Source organism: Panthera onca, chromosome A2 (assembly GCF_046562875.1).
Source record: "Panthera onca isolate mPanOnc1 chromosome A2, mPanOnc1 haplotype 2, whole genome shotgun sequence".
Classification (NCBI taxonomy): domain Eukaryota; kingdom Metazoa; phylum Chordata; class Mammalia; order Carnivora; family Felidae; genus Panthera; species Panthera onca.
Genome location: NC_138340.1, coordinates 121102773 through 121115787, shown reverse-complemented (window position 1 = coordinate 121115787; position 13015 = coordinate 121102773). Strand labels below are relative to the sequence as shown.

General features: G+C 46.5%; 1 protein-coding gene across 1 annotated transcript in view; it reads right to left on the bottom strand.

Annotated features, from left to right (window-relative positions):
• The window catches only part of WIPF3 (WAS/WASL interacting protein family member 3), a 78339-nt gene extending 65557 nt beyond the window's left edge, over nt 1-12782 (bottom strand). Inside the window, exon 1 of the mRNA XM_060632808.3 lies at nt 12456-12782. The gene's annotated coding sequence lies outside the window, so the exon portion shown is untranslated. The remainder of the gene's footprint in view (nt 1-12455) is intronic.
• Between the last annotated feature and the right edge of the window lie 233 nt (nt 12783-13015).

Here is a 13015-nt window from a genome sequence, read left to right as displayed (position 1 = left end):
CTTGAGGATTAAAGGGTATTTTTACATGCGGTACTTGATGGCTGTGAAGGCTTTTTCCTGACAGATAAAATAATTAAGTAATTATCTAGAAAAGTAGTTGTTAAAATCTGACAGTGAAGAATGCAGAGCTCCAGGAAGTCACAGGCTGTTCCCATGAGCTCTTTGAAGCTTTGTGCTCTCCCGACACATTTAAAACTGTTATTTTGCTCTGTAATGTATTAAAAAAGCGTCTAGGGTAAAAAAAAAAAAAAAAAAGCCGGATTCTCAAAGGCCTTGATATTTCCTCCCAACTCACAAAATAACTCTAGAAAATAGCGTTGGGATGCGGGTTAGATGTTCAAGCAGCGAGCGTTAGAGGGTGTCCAGGCAACGACTGATGCCACGTCCACATGAGACCCCTGAGCACAGGGGACCGTGCTGCTCTGAGAGTCGGACAGACCGGGCCCTACTCATGCCTCTGCTTTTCCCAGCTGTGTGGCCCCTGGCCAAGTCACTTAGCCTCGGTGGCGGAGGGGGGGGAGGGTCTCATTTTTTTGATCTGTGAAACAATTCTAATGCTTGACTCTTAGTTCGTTATCGGGACTAAAAGACGGTACCTGAAGAACATCAGGGAGGCTGTGACACACAGCAGACGCGTAACTGGAAACTGTACTTCTCGTCATCACACTATTACCACCTCCTTCACCACCAAGAACTACAATAAAAGGTGGAGTAGGGTACGTGAGGGCTGGGGAGTGCCAAGGAATGTCACCTTTAATTCAGAGCCGGGGGTGGGGGCGGCAATAGGTACACGTTTGGTAGAAGCTATTGCTTCTACACATCTGCAGGTCCCACAGGATCCACAGACCGCCACAGTACAATCCCTTTACCAGGAGCTAGCGGGAGTCGGGGGGGGGGGGGGTAGGTGGTAAACCCTCCCTCCTACCCCTCTGTTCCCCTTCCTGCCCCACCGGATTCGGAAAGAGATGTGGACTGGGCTTGCCTATGTCATTAATATAAAAAGTTACATATATATGTACACCAACTGAGCTTTTTCAGGGAGAAATCACTTACAGTAAGGGATTTTACATGCTAGCTGCTTTTGTCAAAACGATACACTCACTTTTCTCCCCCCAAGGGTAGTTTACAGTTGCTCACAAACAGAATGTGTGCCTATTTTAAAAACATAAGGAAGAAGGATTATTGCCACTATTTGACAAAAGCTTCTTTCGCTGGTTCTTAAAATACATTTCAATAGGAATCTGAAAATAAGGTTCTCTGTGTACTCATAACTTTTTATGTTTTGTCACTGTTCCACTGAGTCTCTTTGTTTCTTTGCCTATGAATTGGGGGTTCAGAAGAACAGAGATTTCTTACCTCTGAACTAATAAAGGCGAATGAGCCCCATGGGACAAGCCATTGCTTGCATTATGGTCTCAGCCGGGTCCCGCCACCCTACAGATCAGTCATTTATTTATCAAAGGTGCCCTGCGGCCAGGAAATCATAACCCACAAGCCCATGAGCACATAAGGCACAAATAAGACATTTTCTCGAAAAGCATGTGGCAAAGCTGCCAAAGCTGTAAGGAAAAGGATAAAGAAAAAAAAAAAACACCCCTTTCTCCAGGTGATGGTGAAAATCATCTATGAGTGCTCACTTTCTGCTGTCACTTCCTCATTGTTGGATGAGTAAATGGGCATAGCCCTCTCCTGGGACTTCCCACCTGTCCCATACGCCACCTCTCCCACTTAACACTGTCCTCTTCTGGCCGAATGAAAGTTGATATCCTCACTCTCCTTAATGGTATACAAGTCCTGGAGGTATTTAGCCTTTTGGGAGGAGTTGGGGCATGTTGGCCTAAGTAAGCAGGGAAGCGGGGGACGTGGGGGGGGGGAATATAAACCACATAGAAAAATCCTTGAACATTTGAGTTCTAGGTAATAGTAAAACAAGTTAGCTCTGACGTAGCATAACCCTTACTATGTATCTGATCCTGTTCTTAGGGCTTTTGGTATATTTGAATATTTGTATATTTAAGCACCATAACAGCCCAGTCAGATAGATAACTACTATTACCCTCATTCTTCGGAGGAGGAAACGGAGGCACAGAAAGGTTAAGAAAACTATCCAAAGTCACACAGGAAATTAGTGGGGAAGCTGGCATTCAAACTTGGGGTGCCTGGCTCCAAAGTCCATGCTCTTAAGCACCATGCTAACTTAAGTCACTTGAAAATACAGGGCACCTGGGTAGCCCAGTTGGTTAAGTGTCCAACTTCGGCTCAGGTTATGATCTCACAGTTCATGAGGTTCGAGCCCCCGCATCGGATCTTGGATCTTGTAAAAATGTAGATTCTGATTCAGTCATCTGGGTGGGGCCTGATATTCTGTAATTCTAACTAGCTCCCCGGTGAGACCAACCCTGCTGGCCTGGGCACCACAGTTTGAGCGGCTCTAGAATGTAGAAAACATGTAAGAAAGGCACAGTGTCCGCCCCAGACCTACTGAATTAGAATCCTTGGGAATATCTTATCAACAAGTGATTTTTGTGCCCGCGAAAGTTTGAAAAGCTCTGTCGCAGAATATCTAGCATGATGAAACTCTCTGTCCCACACCATTGGAAGAGCCTTTACTGAAAGGCTTTCTATAGACTCATTTAATTTCCACAGTCTGGATCCATGAAAATGGCATACCGGACTTGGAATTGACGCACAAAAGTGAGAGGGAAACTAAGCTGAATGCCCACTCACCTCTCACATCTGTGATCTGGAGGACTTTTAACACCTGAGAAACACCAGCGCTGATGACAATAGCTCCTGGGGCTGAATCTGCTCGGCCCTCATCGGAGATTGTAGTTAATTATCTGCTGAAATGCTTAAAGGATTAATGCAGACTTGTCTATGTGAGTTCCACAATGAAGACATACTTTAACCACAATCTAATATGAAACCTAGTAAGTCACACCTACAATGAGCTCACAAATTGGTTTCCTTTTAGAAGACTCTTAGGGAAACGCAAATTTGTTCCCAGATCATTCACTGAATTCATTATAATATCTGAACAGTATTTGGCGAAGGGAAAAATGGAGATATTGATAATATTTATTATTGACTCAGGTATTTAAGTTATAGCTAAATGCCATAAAAATCGTTGTGTGTGAGGTTCCTAAGGGTGAAAGCAGAAAATATTGATTTTCTGTCTTTTTTTTTTTGCTGCCTTTGAATGAGCTAAAAGAAGAACAAAGCTTATTAAAAATACATGATATTAATCACACATTTATAAGTAAGTCTCATTTTATACAACAGTTATCCTTCTGAAAAACGACATCTCTAATTTTGGAAAATCGAGGTATGCTTTAAGTATACAAAAGGAGTTTGTTATTCAATGGAAGCCCGTAATCAGTGTTATAAAATAATGAGTCATTTTGCAAAATAAATTACCACCTCTTTAATTAACATATTTGATGATGTTAGATTTTATAAGGAGGGTGCTTTTTACTTTCTAAGGCTAAGGTGGTAACTTTTCACTTAGGATGGTGAGTCCTCCTAAACTTTTGAGAGACAAATCCTTTCTTTTTAAGGGTCACTTTTGAGACTTTAAGTATTTTCACCTTATTCCTACTGTTCCAGCTTGGGCCAGAGAAGGGCCCAGCAGATTCCAGCACCTCTAGTCTCACGTCCTGCCTGAAGCTCTGCTAGAACGTCAAACAGTCTGCTTCCAGGAGCCACCTCATCTCTCGCCAGGGAGATCCCTTCCCGTGGCAGCAAGCACAGTTCAGTGACAGCCAAGTGATTAGAGGCCACGCCTCTCAGACCACAGGGCATCACTCCCCGATTTAACACACCACCTTTCACAGCTCCTTAATACGGAGGCAAGTTCTAGATCTCATCCTCCACTCTTTTCTACGCATCCTATACTTCACCCACACCACACCCGGGACGTTTTCTTATGTACCTTTTCTTTATACCTCTGTGTCTTTGCCCATGCTAGTCAGGCTGCATATGACAGCCTCTGCCACCTGGAAAATGACTACTGATTCTCTAAAACATGCTCGGGTGCCAGGTTCTCTGCAGAGACTTCCTCCTACCGTAGGCAGAGCTAACTGTATGTTGCTGGGGCGGGGAATGTAAAATGGCACAGAAAAGTTTGAAAGTTTCTTGTGATGTCCAACAGTTATCATAAGACCCACCAACTCTACTCCCAGGCTATCTACCCAAGAGAAATGAACACTTATGCCCACACAAAGACCTATACGTGAATATTTCTAGTGATGTCGTTCATCAGAACCAAAATGTAAAAACAATGCGAATGTCCATCGCCCCACGAGTGGATAAACAAAATGGCCAGGGGATGAAATCTTATTCGGCAATAAAAATGAATGAAAGACTGATCCATGCGTTGGCTTGGATGAGCCCAGAAATCATTACACGGAGTGAAAGAAGCCAGTCGCAAAAGGGCACAAACCGTACGGTCCCGCTTGTTTGAAGTATCCAGAATAGGTAAATCCATAGAAGTAAAAAGTAGATGGGTGTTGTCAGGGCTGAGGAGATGGAATATGAGGAGTGACTGCTAATGGGTCTCTTTTTGGGGTGATGAAGATGTTCTGAGATTAGATGACAGTGATGGTTGTGTGACTCTGAATACTCCAAAAACCACTGAATTGCACATCTGAGAAGCGTGAATTTTATGGTATGTGGATTACAATCCAATAAGGCTGTTATTGAAAAAACTGGTGCAGCATGATTAATATCAGGGAAAACAGAATCCAGGGTAAAAAAATATTAAAAAAAAATTTTTTTAACGTTTATTTATCCTTGAGACAGAGCATGAACGGGGGAGGGTCAGAGAGAGAGGGAGACACAGAATCTGAAACAGGCTGCAGACTCTGAGCGGTCAGCCCAGAGCCCGACGCGGGGCTCGAACTCACGGACCGCGAGATCATGACCCGAGCTGAAGTCGGCCGCTCAACCGACTGAGCCACCCAGGCGCCCCCAGGGTAAAAAAAAATATTAATAGAAATATAAAGTGCTTTGAATTAACTGCTCCCCTGGGTAACGACAAGTAAAAAGCATAAGAAAACCCTGAGGCAGGGCTTGTGTGGTGGAAGGGAGTGAGAAGGGTACGAGCAAAGCTTTGCCACGCGCACACGTATGGAGTGTGTGGAAACCAGTCACAGCCAGCATAGCGCTCACAGAGCCAGGTTGTCAAGGAATTTGAACTTCATTTTGTAGGCTTTTAAAGACAGGAAAGATGTTAAAATACTTGTGTTTCAAAGACAGCACCCTGGGACCACGTGAGGAACATGAATTATAGGGAGAAGCAGCAAACAGGTGGAACAATTTGGGGATCCATACGAGCGAGGATGGACATTATCTGAATTAGCATCATGGTAATGGGATCCAGGCAAGGAGGATATTAGCTTGCATATTCAGATGGGGGAGAAGAATCAGCCCAGGATAACCCCAGTACTCCTTGCCAAGACAATCTAGGGTTAAATAAGGAAGATGGGAGAAAGTGTGTGGATGGGGGCACCAGGGGTAGATGGGCAGGGAGAAGTGGGTTTACTTTGAAGCATATGAAGTGCTTTCAGCACATGGAAATTTAGATCCAAAACTTAGAAAAGAATCGGGATGGGTGAGAGCAATTCAGGAATCTTTACATAAGGCAGTTGGGTATGCTTCATTCTCGCGTGCTAATTGTATGAAGATCTACAAACGTGTAACACTTTAAACTACTGAGTTGTCTTCTGTAATTTCTAATTAAGTCAAGGGCATGGCTAATAAAGGCAGCAAGTCAGGTGGCTGTACTGCTGTCTACTCAATAACCATTCCCTCTTCTTCCTCATAGCGAAACCCCTAATTTGTGTGTGGGGGGTGGGGGTAGGGGTTGCAATTTACTCAGCTAAAAATATTTGATTTCTCAGACTTCCCTATATTTTGAGCAACCTTGTGACATCATCCTGGTCAACGAGATGTAGGTGGGAGCAGCTGGGGAGGGCATCACTTTCTGAATAAAGAGGTAACACCTTCGCACTAGAAGGGCTCTCACTCTTTGGATATTTACGCCTTCCTCTTCTTCCTGACTGTACTACAGACGTAAGCCCAGAGACACAGCAGCCATCTTGTGACCATGAAGCAGCCAGATGTAAGATGAGGTCCTATAGGCTAAGGAGGGTGAAGCAGGAAGATGGAAAGAGACAGACTCTCTGAAAGCATTGTCTGAGCTCTTTCATCAGCTCTGGACTGCCTTTCCTGGGAGTCTATTTCCACAAGACAAATAAACATATCTGTTTAAGTCAGATTCTTATGCGTGTGTTGTTTTTGTTTTGTTTGGTTGGCTTGGCGACTGAATGCAATCCTAATGGATACAAGTCATATTTGGACTAATATATATATTGACTGTTAGGCATATTAGATTATATTAGCATATAACGTATAGTCAGACTAAAAAGACATGACCATTATTTCGATTACTAAAAAAACTTAAAACCAAAGTATTTATTCTTACTACCAAGAAGTACTGATAGCGTTAAGGGGTTTAAGAGGTAGTACAAAGCACTGGATGTTTCTTTTTCCAAACACTGTGATAAAATGTGCAGCTAAACAGAGATTATGGGACTATCCGCGTTAAGAAAATTCATGAATACATACTCTATTAATGAGCATATGTGCATGAAACACCCTTCTGGATGAAGTCAACTGATCTGGCATATTTAAATGGCTTCAGTCAAAATGAATGTTCTTAAAGATGGGGTTGTTCACCTGACTCTCCCAAGAATTACAATCTTTGGAAGAAAGAATCTTTCTACTCTCCTGGGCCCTCAATAAACATAGCTTAGAAAATAGCACGTCCCCAAACCACAGCTTGCTGGTCCTTCACAGAAGAGCTTTTACTGGGCTGTGCTCCGGGATTAGGTCTCCAGAACTATAGTCGATAACATTCTAGGAAACACTTATTATTGCCCTTCTACCACAAAACTTCCATTGTGTTCACAGTAGGGACTATGTTGAACACTTAGATCCCTACAGCAGCAATGACTGCTTTGAAGACCCACCAGGAGAAAGTTATCCCAGGTTTCGGGACCAGGAAAAGCTGTGCAACTGATCTGTTTTTAATCTCATGGTCACTGGGGATCAAGTAACTATTTGTGTTTTCTTTCCTCTGTGTTCTGGCCACTGGGAAGCTCTGACAAATTTGTAACCTTCTCTCCAGAAACCATACTAGACTTCATAGTAGACTCATCTCTAGAAACTACCTGCATCTTATGAAACAGGCTTATTCTCTAAGTTACCTCTGATTTTATCTTGCTTTCCAATCTGTGTTTTCTTTACCCTGGTTTCATGCTCTATTAATTTTCTGTTTATTATCTATTTTTGTAAGCTCCTCAAATGTTTATGGAATGGGGAACATTTAAGGCAGACAACTTTTTTTTTTTAATTTTTTTTTTTTTAACGTTTATTTATTTTTGAGACAGAGAGAGACAGAGCATGAACGGGGGAGGGGCAGAGAGAGAGGGAGACACAGAATCCGAAACAGGCTCCAGGCTCTGAGCGGTCAGCACAGAGCCCGATGCGGGGCTCGAACTCACGGACCGTGAGATCATGACCTGAGCTGAAGTCGGACGCTTAACCGACTGAGCCACCCAGGCGCCCCAAGGCAGACAACTTTCAAAAGCATCAGATGATAATAACAATAGCTAATTTATTGACCACTGCTATGAATGAGGTACCATTCTAAGCGCTGAACCTATATTATGTACTCTAAATATGAAATAACTACTATTATCAGGCCCATTTGACAGATGAGGAAACCGAGGCATGGCAAAGTTATTTGTCCAAGATCATATAACAAACAAGTGATGAACACAAGATTCAGACCCAGGTATTCTGAATTATACAATTTCTACAAAAAAGAAATAATAATATTGAATTTCTAAAAGAAGCAGAGGCCTTCTGATTTTGTAGGCTGAGTTTCCCATCCTTCAGCTTTTTAAAAAATAACTTTTACTTATTTTTGAGAGGAAGAGAGACAAAGCATGAGCAGGAGAGGGTCAGAGAGAGAGACAGAGAGAGAGAGAGAGACATAGAATCTGAAGCAAGATCCAGGCTCTGAGCTGTCAGCACAGAGCCCAACTTGGGGCTCGAACCCGTGAACTGCGAGATCAGGACCTGAGCCGAAGTCGGACACTTAACCGACTGAGCCACCCAGGGACCCCTACCATCCTACAGCTTTACAGGAGCTATCTATTATACATCTTGTCCATAAAGTCATGCCTGACGATCCATATCAACTGAGGAGAATGAGACAGTAAAAGTCAAAAGGACAGATAATCCAAAAATAATTGGCTTATGATCTTAGAACATAAGGGTTTTCATCCATTCACTTTCTTGTTCATGCAGTACTCATCATACGCCATGATGGTGCAGGTGCTGGGAACAGAGACGAAGCAGACAAGTACCTGCCCTTCAGGAGCTCAGTTGCAAAAAGGGAGAGTCAGGGAGGTAGAGGGTGTCTTGGGGTTATGAATGGGCTGATAGCCGACTGCTGAGAGCAGGGTGTGACATGATTATTCTAAGAGCAGATTAGCCCTTGGTCTCTCTGTCACAACTGATAATGAAAGTAAGAAGAACCAGCTCCTTTATAGGGCTATTGTGATGATTTCATACATAGAAAGGTCTTAGTCTAGCCTGGCACATAGTAAGTGTGGAGCACCTGTTAGCTTTTAGCTCCCAAGGCACAGTGGACAGCACCCCAGGAATCCTGCTTTGTCACACACACACACACACACACACACACACACACACACACACTCTTATGGACACATGTCCTCATAAGCTCAAGAACTGAGGCTGGCTGCCACTTCCTCGTAGCTACTCCCTAGGAGCTTACATTCCGTAAGCACTCTTTCCTGGATGTCACCATCTCAGATTCAGTGTCTCATTGGGATACATCACCCATACACGATCAACGTCCCTTCCAGGTGCACTTGAAAATCGTCCACACAGTACTTGCTCCACATATCGTCCGCCTGGCATTTTTCCCATGTTTGCTCTGCTTCACTTTATCTCGTTGGCACTTAACCACAGCAGTTAACTACACGATTCCCTTGCTGCACACTGGGTCAGGTTCCCACTTGAACAGGTCTAAGGAAAGACCCAACTAGAATTGCAAAAGAGGGGGTGGGGCGCCTGGGTGGCTCAGTCGGTTGGGTGTCCGACTTCGGCTCAGGTCATGATCCCACAGTTCGTGAGTTCGAACCCTGCATTGGGCTCTGTGCTGACAGCTTAGAGCCTGGAGCCTGCTTCGAATTCTGTGTCTCCCTCCCTCTCTGCTCCTCCCCCGCTCATGCTCTGTCTCTCTCTCCTTCAAAAATAAAGAAAAACATTAAAAAAAATTTTAAGAATTGCAAAAGGGGAGTTTCAAGTGTGTTATTGGCTGAAGCCGGTAAGAAAACATACGTGCTGTACCTGCTGGGCATCAGCAGGGAACAGTACGTCTCTTCAGTTCTGTCACAGTGACTACATGAGAAGTCACCAATCATTCTCTCACCGATCCTAACTCATATTTAATAGTTCCCTCTCAAAGTTTGTTTTGTCATACTATCAGCAAAGTCAGTCAAACATTACGATTCCTTTCTAAATATTCCAGCAGCCAGATGGCAGGAACACTACTGTGACAAGGCAAAACTCTCCTAAAGATAACTTTGTGATGCATAATCATGCTTGATGGCACTCGGCTAAGCAGATTCACCTAGAGATACCTCGTTGGTCGCTCCACATAACCCATGTGCTCTAACCCAAAACTTTGTACTTCCAAGAATAAGACCAACCTCCCAACTCTTCAGTATGAAACTGGCTGGTAAAACAAACACGTTTCTACTTCTTTAAGTTCTGAATTTTAGGTAGAAATATCAAATCGCTAGAAGACCACACATGAGGATAAGATTTCTCTCTGGACATGATGTTACTGTACCTTCAGGTTTCAAATATTTCTGCACCAAATTTGACGTCTATTTATAACACATTGGCTAGAAAACAACTCTTCTTCATCTGCCGAGTTATTCTTGTAGAGTGTGTGGTTTTTCTGTTTTTGTTTTTACTCAAGGGGTAACAAACATATCTTTATAAATTCTAGGATGTGGGAAAGTTGACTGTTCCTCCCTGGTGAAAACTCTATGTGTTCTCTAGAGTTCACTACATTTTGGTTTCTCGTAACTTTTCTAGATTATATTATTTAGTGTGTGTGTGTGTGTGTGTGTGTGTGTGCGTGTGCGTGTGTGCGTGTGTGCGTGTGTGCGTGTGTGTGTGTGTGTGTGTGTGTGTGTTTGAGTAACTGCAAAATCGCAACCTGTTCTTTATGGTTTCTGAACAATACATCCCCTAAAAGAGCGTTGGCAGGCTAGGCCAGCTGGCTTTCTCCTGTTTCTAAAACTGTATGTTCTTAGACACACACGCTTCTTCCATCCCTTCTGCTGCTGGCTAACTTCAGCCTGTGACACAATCTCACACGCACAATTATATGAAAACAACAGAGACTCCTGGAAAGGAACAAAAAGGGGGCAGGGCAGGAAGCCAGCCTTCCAGTCTCTTTTTCCTGCTTCAGGTGGCCAAAAGTTGCCTGTTTCTCATCATACGTACAGAATTTGAAGTCTGTGTACCCAGGGTCTTAACCCTGGCTCCCCCGAGTAAGGCATTTAAGGCGTTTTAAATGTGTGTGACTTTATTTGCTCATCTGTAAAATTGGCAGAATAATAATCTCTCCCCCGCTTAAAGAACTGACTCATACGGGGTGATGTGGTGAAGGTCTCTGCGGCGTATAATTCATTTCCCGTTTTTTCTACACTTTCGTTCGTTCCCCTGTCCTTTTTTTTTTTTTTTTTTTTTTTTTCTTTTCTGATTCGGTTTTTGTGGTTTTGAAATGTGTCTCTAAAATGCACTGGCTGGAAAACTGCACTAATCTGTGTGCTACCACAGTGAGTGGATTTTTAGCATTAAATTTTTATTTACTTTTTTTTTTATCAAGGTAACACATACACAAGCCAAGTGCACAAATCTCAAGGGAATGACTTTATAAACATCTATATGTCTACACCGTGGAATCGGTACTAAGGCAAGGTAGAGAGCATTTCCAACACCCAAGAAGCCCCCCTCATGTGCTGTCCAGGTCATTGCAAGGCCCAAAGGCAACCCTGCTCCTAATACGGGCGATGCTCCTGCACTGCCATGATTAGCTTTGCCTGAAGTTACCAAAAAAACCACAAACAAACCCAAACAACCCAACCCAGGGTAGGCCGGGGTCCCAGTGATATCCTGTGGCTGACCATAAGAATAGACTTCCAATCCTTCTCCTGAAGAGATAAAAGATTTTGGAAATAAGGGATGGGGAATGAACTTTCTCAATCGCTCAGTCCATGCAGAACAAGGCCCTCATTTTGCAGCCAATGACCCCAGGCTCTCTCGGGGAGGCAAAGTGACAGTCCAACTTCCTGCTACAGAGTAACTTTGCTTCCAAATACTGCCTTCACAAAACACAACAACATCCTGAATGTCAGGGATGCTATCTGGGCAGCCCCGCCAGCCGGGAACAGCTCCCCCGGGCCTCTCCCAGCAGAACTTCTTTCCAGGGAGCAGCGTGCACTCGGTCCCCACGCGGCTCGGGCTCCTGCCACAGGCACACCCACGCGGCTGGCACGCGGCGCTCGGAAGGCACTGTTCCTGCGAGCCTGTGCCCGCCTGCCCACGGGGGCAGGGCTCGTTCCTCACACCCCCTTCCCAAGTGCCCTCTCCTGCAGCCCTGCGCCTCTTGGGGATGGGGGGTGGGAGGGACAGGCTCTACCACCTTCTCTGACTCCTTCAAAGGACTCCAAAGCCCATGTGTGGCCAGATCTAAATCGCCAGAGCACAGACTACCGACCTCAGGAGCCTGGAGATGAGCGCTGGGAGGGGAGTCCCCAGACTCGCTTGTCTGGCCCCAGCCGGGTCACTAAGCACCAGCTGTGTGACCCTGGACAAGTCATTTCACATCTCCGGACTGGCTTCCTCGTTGGGGGCTGCTTCTGTACTCCCAAAGCCACCTCCAGCCCTGCAATGTCCTAGCTCTTTACTACGCGCCAGCTCTTCCTGCGACTGACCCCTCCTCAGCGAGACCCCAGCCTTTTGTTCTGGGGGGGGAAGCGGGGAAGAGAGCAAGGGAGAGCTGGGCGAGGACCAGGCCAGGCGGCCTGGGCGCCAGGGGCCGCTCACCGGACAGTCGGGTCGGGGGGAAGTCACCAGGCAACCCCGCGGTGACCTCGTTCCCTCCGCGGTCCCTTTACGGCCCGGCCCCGGAGGCGCGGCGCGACGGGCAGAGTGGGGGGCGGGGATCCCCGGACACCGGCGAGCGCGCGGCACCCCTGTCCGCGCCGCGGGCCACTCCGCGCCGGGACCGGCCCGAGCGGCCGCGGCGACAGCGCGTCCCCCCTCTCCCTCCAGGCACGGACCTGCACACGCGCGCGGACCGCCACCTGCCGCTAGCCGTGCCGGGGGCCGGACAGGAGTCGAGCCCCGGGCGACGTCCCCGCCGCCGCCGCCGCCTCCTGGCTCGGGGCTCAGTCCAGCAGAGGCCGTGCTCCAGGCGCCGCCCCCGCGACCACGCTGCGTTCGGTGCTGCGCTCGGTGCGCCCGGCTTCCTCGCCGCCGCCGGCTCTGGTGCTGCCGGGACGCGGAGGCGGGGCCGTCGCCCCACCTGCTCCGCGGGCTGCTGCCCCAGCCGCCTCCGCCCAGCTCGCGGGGACGCGGCCGGGCGGGCGGGGCGGCTCCGGAGCCCGGGGGCGGGTCCCAGCGACACGGGTGCGCCACTCCCGGTCCGCGTCCGGAGTCAGAGCTGCGGAGAGAGGGGGCCTAAGGCACCGCCACTCTGGGAACACGCCACTGCTTCATCAGTGTACCGCAAGATAGTTGGAACCCTTCTTATGCTCCGGGAGGCGGCATAAGCTGTGGTGACAAAAGGGAGAACAAAATCGCCTTTTGCCCTCTCGGAGTTCACGGTCCACAAAGAAAG